Here is a 9084-nt window from a genome sequence, read left to right as displayed (position 1 = left end):
AGACAGGCCCGATGTAATGTGTTGAATGAGATGGCAAGAAACATCGAAACTAGTGTAAGGCCTCCATTGAGCAAACAACATAGGAAAAAATGAATGGCTTGTCACAGAATTACATGAAAATGGATTTCCAACGTGTCCTATTTACAGATGAGACTCGTGCTACTTTTGACGGACCGGATGGATGGGCAAAAGTTTGGAACTCGAACAGAACTCCAACCCCTTACAGAGTTCATCGCAAACGAGGAGGTGGAGCCATCATGTTTTGGGCGGGAATCATTAGGGATAAGTTGGTTGAACCATTCCGGCCTTTTTGGATAAACATTGTCACCATGGCCAGATTACCTACCGTTGTTACGTCGCTTTCAGATGATATGCATGATAATGAACCATCCAATTCTGCTAGAGCGACTGCAGCCTTCCTTGAATCTATGAGCATCTTTGGAAAACTCTCATGACCTGACCACCGTGTTCTTCAGACCTTAACCCCATTGAATATCTCTGACCAATATTAAAAAGAGGAATTAATGAGGGAGGAGAGCAATTTACTTCAAAGGATACCTTGTATAGAACATAGGTTATATTGCTATAGCCATGACTCCTTTTTGAGATCAAACAATTTACTTCCCCGGAGGACAAAAGGTTGTTTTAAGTTATTTTTAAAAAATGTGGATATGTCGACAAATAATTTATTTATTTTAGGCTTAGCACCTAGTGTGTGCTTTTTCTTATTATTCTTTGACTGAAAAATATAATTTAAAAAAAAAATTCGCATAAGTCATATTTTTGCCTAAAGAGACTTGCAATAAAGCGATGGACAGTGGAAATTCCACAGTAAAGGATAAAATGTCATGATTTCATGGATATCGCATAAATTTGAATAAAACTTTTGGGAATAATTTACTTTAAAGCAGTCGTTTGATGATATAATTTTCATTTTGTTGTGACGTATATTTAGTGAAAAAATGATATTTTACTAATCTGCAATAAAGCGATTAACACAGTATATATATATATTATTATTATTATTATTATTATTATTATTATTAGTAGTAGTAGTAGTAGTAGTAGTAGTAGTAGTAGTAGTAGTACAAAGATTTAAAATGATGAAAGAGAAATGAACCGTATTCGGATGTTATAAAACAAATAAGTCGATTAAAAAGTTGATAAAAAAATCATGAATTGTAATGGTACCCGAAGCGCTTTACGTCAGACAAACTTTTCAAGGATATATGTCTGAATGTTTTTGTTTTTTAATTTTCCTGTAGAAAAACTTATACCAAAGGGATAACGACGGAAAAAAAAACCTAAATAGAATGTGCCCCAATAGTTCCAACGGAAACCGAAGGTTTCTCTGCTTGCACAAAACTAATGGCAAGCGCATCGAGAGCAGACATGTGGAACTTAATGCGTCCTCTGTGCAAAACAGAAAAACAATCCGGTGAGAATGTAGAACTCTCCGGATTTTTTTTTCTGTTTTGCACAGAGGACGCATTAAGTTCCACATGTCTGCTCTCGAGGCGCTTGCCATTAGTTTTTGCTCCCCTGCTTGTTTTTAATCGACTTTTTAATCGACTTATTTATTTTATAACATCCGAATATGGTTCATTTCTTTTACTCACACACACACAGCTATATATATATACTCACAGATATATATATATATATATATATATATATATATATATATATATATATATATATATATGCGTTTTATTTTTTATTACCGTTTTCTTTTTCTATTCAGTTACATTTTTGTTTCAGCTACGCGACCGTTTTTTTGGCCGTTATCTAGCCTCCTCAGACTTTACAGAAAAGTTCGTTTATGGTGATATTCCACCATAACGAACTTTTCTGAAAAGTCTGAGGAGACTACGTAACGGTTAAAAAACGGTCGCGTAGCTGAAACAAAATTTGTCTGTTAAGGGGTCAAAGTTCAACGATTTGACCTTTGAGAACTCTACCAAACTCCTCCCACAGTTTTGGTCTAAACACTTGAAATTTTAGATATAGATTCTTTGGACATGTGTCTAACTTAATAAATCAATTTGAGTCCTAAACAATAAATGTTAAGAGGTCATAATACGGGTCAAATTAAAAAAAATTGACCGTTTTTTTTTTGTTTTTTTGTTTTTTTTTGCTCAGCATACACCTCCAAACACCCGGACAACGCCGGGCACCCATGCTAGTATATCTATAGAAGTGATCGTGTCTGCGTGTCTGTGTGTGTACATTTCCCTACGCAATAACTTTGTCAATTTTAAGTCTACAGACTCGAAATTTGATATACAGGGTACTGAGATTTGGGAACACCTAGATGATCGGTTTTCGGCCAGAAATTTGGCTGTTAAAGGTCCAAAGTTTAACGATTTGACCTTTGAGAACTCTACCAAACTCCTCCAACAATTTTGGGTCTAAACACTTGAAATTTTAGATTTAGGTTCCTTGCACATGGATCTAACTTAATAACTAGATTTGAGCTCAAAACAATAAATGTTAAAGGGTCATAATAGGGGTCAAAGTTTAAAAAAATGACCTCTACGGTCTCTACCTAATTAATCAGACAATTTCTGGTCTAAATATTTGAAATTTTACATAAAGGGTATTCAGAGATAGGGCAAGCTTTATAATCGGTTTGGGTCGAAAATTTTTAGTTACCAATATATGAATGTATATATGTGTGTATGTTTGTATGTCTGCCTAAAACTTTCGACAGAAGCAACGGATTTTACAAAGATCAGGATCGTTTTAAAGTCCGACCTTTCAGACGACAAATATCGAAAAATTGGCTAAAAACATTAATATCTTCCCCTTCAACTGGGAACTTTTCTACAGGGGGGGTCGCTTTTTTCGCTGATATTTATGCAAGTTATCCTCTCCTTTCGATTGTCTAGCCTTAATTTAAAAAATGTCACTTCCGGTTTGGCGGTGGTCGTAACAGCATAGACGGTTTTTTTCCGTTCTCTTCCTCCTTCGCAGTACGGGTTCGAGCCTGCCTTCCTGCTACCACTTTTTTTTTTTTTTGCTCAACAGACACATCTAAACACCCGAGCAACGCCGGGCTGAAATGCTAGTACTCCTATAAATGTGTTTTCTTTTGTGTGTATTAATATTCATATTAAAAACACTCTTTTCTATTAGTATTTATTTGCTTTCCTACCAAAGCAAAATGTGACACGAGGTCGTTTTTAAAGTGGGGTTAAACCAGCTCCCCGAAAAAAGGGAGAAGGGGCACTCTGGTTGGGTCCAAAAATAGTAATCTTCACAGTAAAGAGGGTTTTCCCTCCATTGACTGGTACAAATTATCTTAAGTGCAGCATCTGCAGAACAGATACTACATTTTGATCCCGGCCCGAAGGCCAAGAACAACAGGGTATTTATTTGCTCCCCCACCGAGCAAATTAGGCACAAGGCCGATTTTTAATGTGAGGAGTGAAGGGGAAATGGGGACCAACTCCCCGAGAAGTAGGGGAGCAGCATAGTGACAATTGGTATGAAGGGTTGCCCCTACATATACCAAGGTCTTATATGTGGGGTCGTCCCCACATATGGTCTTTGCTTGCAGTATCTGCCGGACAGATACTACACTTTGATCCCGGCCCGAAGGCCAAGAACAACAGAAAAAAGGCTTGCCTTTTTTCTGTTTATTAATAAAGAAAATACAATTTTCTTATATATGGGGTGTGGGATTGCATTCACTAGCAAAAGATCTAGCTGATTTGCATATTCTTTTAAACATTCATTTTAATTACTTAACTAATAGTTTTTCGGTTTTCAATGGGATGATCATCTTTAGTTAACTATTACGTGTAATTATATTCATGCAGATATTCTACGTGATTTGTACTTGCATAATATTTGCGTAAACAGTTTACAGTAAACACAAAATTGTTTCCATATATATTTATATATACGTATATATTTTTGTTTAATCTATCTATCTCTCCACGTAAGAAAAGCATTTCATCCAAGGCATTAAAATTGTTAAAAAAGTTATTTTTACTGAAGGCTTAAAAAATAAAGGTACAAGACTCAATTTGAAATTTATTTATCAACAAAATGTACTTTTATAAATTTTACAAAGTAAGGTATAAAAATTTAATTTAAATTGAATCAAAAAATTACCTTGGATTTATTTTATGTAATATGCATTCTGTTGCACTTAAAAAAAAGTATTGAAAATTTTATATTATTAATTGCTAGGTAATCCAAGGTAATTTTTTGATTCAATTTAAATTAACTTACTTTATGTTGGAAACGTACAAACGTCACACACATAGGCATTGAGTTATATTTCTGTTTTATTTTACTTCACTCGAATTTAATAACTTGATTTGAGCCCAAAACAATAAATGTTAAGGGGGTCATAATAGAGGTCAAAGTTAAAAAATTGACCGCTTTTTTTTTTTTTTTGCTCAGCATACACCTCCAAACACCCGGGCAACGCCGGGCACCCATGCTAGCATATATATATATATATATATATATATATATATATATATATATATATATATATATATATATATATATATATAGGCACCTTCAGTCTCTTACAGACTATGGATACCCACGAAGGGGTGCCTGCGTGTGATATTTTTGTGGCGGGAGGTGCGCAATCTCCAACCACACGTCTTCTGAATTGACATGGCAAGTGAAGTGTATGTACGGAACGACCGGAAACAAATGACGAGAAAAACGGAGAGCACATAAATTTAAAATTTCCGAATGGTCACCTATATGGTACTCATCTAATATATAGCATAATTTCGTTGACACACTGGTTCTCTTAACTTACTTTATGTTGGAGACGTACAAACGTCACACACATAGGCTTTGGCTTATACCTTTTGTTTTATTTTACTTTAGTCGAAGTTTTCAGCAATCAAGGGGCCCACTACCTGGCGCTAACACTTGAACTCTATATGAGATACATAGATATTCGAATGTTCCATTAAAGGTCTTTATCTCTCAAACACTAAGTTAGTAAAGAAATTGAGAACATAATTTTCCTCTCCCCAATTAACCATTTTCATATGTTGTAATATATCTTTCGTTTTGCTTTCTTGGTCTTACTCGATACTAGGTGGAGTATCCAGCTTCGTGTTATTACTTAAGGTAACATCACTTAGAGAAGGTGCACCATTCCTCCTTAAAGCTAATGTAGGTTTACCATAGAAAGGAGATCTTATTTGGGCTGCGAATTCAATGTGATTTTGAATATTTGTTTAGGGTTTATTTCTGTATCCTCATGCCAGGTTGTTCTGACAAACTCCTGTACAGAGAGATCTTAGATACTCGAAGATAGTGTCTAGTATGCAATCAACTTCTCTCCCGTGTCTGTCTGTGTGTCACATTAAATTCTATATAAAAATTTGTTCCGTAAACAATTTTTACTTTATATTTTATCAGTTTGGTGGTTGTTGAGTTTTTTCTTTTGCTATTTTCCTGGACTGTAAACAAAGCCATTCGACAGATTCCGTTGATTAGAAGCCATACAACTCAATTATATTAGGATTAGTCAATTGTCACGCACAAATTATCGACTCCAATAAATACGTAGAGATTGTGTACAAGATTTCATAGATTAAGAACCAACAATGAATGTGTCGAAGACTAAACAATAAACACAGATCTGAGTGTTTGAGAATAATAATAAAAAAAACAGCTATAGTTTCACAAGATGTTCATCTTGTATCTACCCTATAAAGTTAAGTCGGTTGGTGTTTCAACGTCTAATGTTAACGATACGTGTTTTCACATAATCAGATTCTGACAAGTTTCAACAACCATTACCCATAGCCAAGGTTTTCTACCAATATTCACCTTGCAACTCTTATCTTCGAAGGGCATATGTGATTGAGGGAGGGATGACTCGTCAGTACATGAACAGATATCGCTGATCTTAAACAACTAGCAAAACGCAGACACTTATGCAGGCAAGTCAAGATATATAAATAGAATTCAGAATCAACAACTATGCACGACTTTGGATGAAGAATAGAAAACACTAAATAATGGAAGAACAACGCATTCAAGAAATGGTGGTGACACTTGGTGAATGCATTATCTATAAATAACTGGGTATTCTGGGTTGGCTGGTTTGTTTTACGGCATAGCAATCGCTTTCATGTCATTTAATGCCAAATCCAGTAATTTTGGAAAATGCTTATACGGTTAAAAAATTTTTTTGATCTTCAAATATTTATTTCATGGTATTTGGCTTGGTTGTGTTGTAGAGTGTTCGGTTGTTTTTGTTGTTTTGGGCTTTGCAAGACATGGTTAAATTTTGCAGAGGAAGAAAAAACAGTAAGATTAATGTACGGTGCATTTAAGTCAGGAAGTCAGTATCTTCAGACGGCATGACCTGGCAGCACCTTATGCACACTGGAAGTGAGTATCATCAAATGAACTGGAATGAAATAGATGATTGAAAGAGAATACACAAAAAGAATGTAAGAAAGCTTCTGGAAATTATATTATTTAATAGAAGACAAAAAAAAAAGATAAATACATATATAAAGGGGCAGTATCTTTATTAAGATACCCTGTTTACAATATAGTGTAACATGATGAAAATTATTATTATGCTAATAACTGTAAATGCCTTCGAAACGGTCCCGAAAAACTAGAAAAAAGTTTAAGCTTAATTGGAATGACATGAAAGCTTGACATCATTCATTTAAATAATTCAGATGACCTGATAATACCGGTCAATTACGGTTATGTTAAAGAAAGTATAAAAAGAACACTAAATGAACCCAAGGGAACTGAAACTGCAATAAAAAGCATTTCATAATCTGACTCACGTCCTAATATTAAAGTAATGGCACCAGCGTCGGGTTATACTATAGAAAATAGCCGTGAAGAGTCGGGGAGAATGGAGAATAACAGAATTTTTAATCTGAATAATGCGACATAAAAGTGGCACAAAAATTGATATATTTACCCGTCCTGGAACGTGTATTCTTCTAATATAATTACAACACAAACTGACCCTTAGTTCGAAGGTCCGAAAAATTGAACCTATTCAAAAACATTCCCCGTTAAAATTTGACTTGGTTATAAAATATTAAATCTTAACAATACAATAAAGGTATTGAATGAAAAGATTGAATGTAATTATTGAATGTAAAGATTATAAAGAAAAAAAATTAAATTAGTGTTAAAATGTTACACGTGTTTTGCATTTTTCAATTGATTTTAGCTGAAAATATACATTCACTTAACAGCTTTAGCAATATCTGTTAAGACGTTGAATTTACATAGCAAAGTAATCTGTCATCTAAAAGACAAAGTTAAGATTTTAAATAAGGTCTTTAAAAATGTTGATTTTTATGTTATTGCTGTTTTAGGTATAACCCTTGTTAAGTAACCCTTAGTCCTGGATGCAGCCTTAACGTGCGCCCGGTTCGGATCCTCAATTTTTTAGTTTTGAGGTGTGAACTTATAATAATATCAAGTCTATTCTAATAAGCTTGGGAATAACAGAGTGGTAGTACGTTTTAGGGTCTCATCTATGGCTTGAATACCAATAAAGTATTGTGAAAAAAAAAGAATTACGATGCAATATTATTGACATTTTGTACATGAAAGTTTTAAAGGGGATTGTGTTTTCGCGAGTAACTGAGAAATAGGGGCTCGTAGATATTCGGCAAATGGAGCGTAACGTAGAGATTTGGAATGACTTCCATTGTGTACCCCCCTCCCAAAATTATATTCATGTGATTGAAAATCCAATATATATATATATATATATATATATATATATATATATATATATATATATATATATATATATATATATATATTTACCAGTGGTGAAAGAACCGGACTAGAGTGCTCAATGTGTAGTCAGAGCAGTATATAGGAAATCTATTACTGTGAGTCCAGAATAAGTTTAAAAATTGTTTCAGCTAGAGGAAAATCTTCAAAGAGAGGAAAAATCCAACTAGCATCGTCAGAATTCATAGATGGATCATCTATGAATTCTGACGATGCTAGTTGGATGTTTCTTCTCTTTGAGGATTTTCCTCTAGCTAAAACAATTTGTAAACTCATTCTGGACTCACAGTAATAAATTTCCTATATATATATATATATATATATATATATATATATATATATATATATATATATATAATACGTTCAAGGGTTAAGGGTGTTTTACCCTCATAATCCTCTTAGGGCTGCCTTAAAGATTCGAGGACATTCCATTGTTTGTCGTCAGCCGACATTTTAAAATGAGAATACAATTTCAATTGCAAGACCCACGTCTGATCTGGCAGTCGTTACTTAAATCACGTGACTAGCATATGGCGTATGAGAAAAGAAAAAAAGTAACAGACCACCAAGAAACACCAATTCTAACCGTTCACTACATATATTATTATTTGAGATGTACGATCTGTTTAAAGCTGAAACTGAGAATTTGATATTTGTCTGAAGGCGAAACTATGTTACTTCTATTTATGATAGAGATTTGGTCTACGTTTGAAACCAAATGTATATTTCAGTTTATAATGAAGATTAGTATCTGCTTGTCTGACGGCGAAACTATACTATTAATATTTTAAATACTCGACTCAGTTTATATCTGTATTATATTTCTCTTATTCTGTCCATCTATTTGTCTAGCTGTCCGTTCAACTTTGTTTGGAAACTACTGGACCAATCTGGCTAAAATTTTGTATGGACCTCCAAGTGATGTTACTTCAAGTAATAGCACGAAACTGGATATTCCACCAGACTAGATAAATTCTTGTCCTGGAATCCAGTAAGACCAAGAGACCAAAATGAAAATATACTACAACATATGAAAATGTTTTGATAGAGTGTAGCGAACTAAGTATTATGGTATTCATTCGAGGCACAGATAGCGATAACCACAATACTACATTTATTCTAGAAGTTTCGCATAAAGCATTCATTCTAATATGAATATAAATGTTGCTCGTTTTTTCATAGGCTAAAAAGTCTAATTTATTTATTGTTTACAAATTATTTAAAAAAATGATCTAAAAAAATTTAACAAGTTAAAATATTATGTCATAACAAACGACTAAATTCAGCATAAAATAAAAACAACTG

This window comes from Euprymna scolopes, chromosome 17 (genome assembly GCF_053919585.1).
Source record: "Euprymna scolopes isolate OS-2025 chromosome 17, ASM5391958v1, whole genome shotgun sequence".
Lineage (NCBI taxonomy): Eukaryota > Metazoa > Mollusca > Cephalopoda > Sepiida > Sepiolidae > Euprymna > Euprymna scolopes.
Note: the sequence above shows the minus strand (reverse complement) of the source record.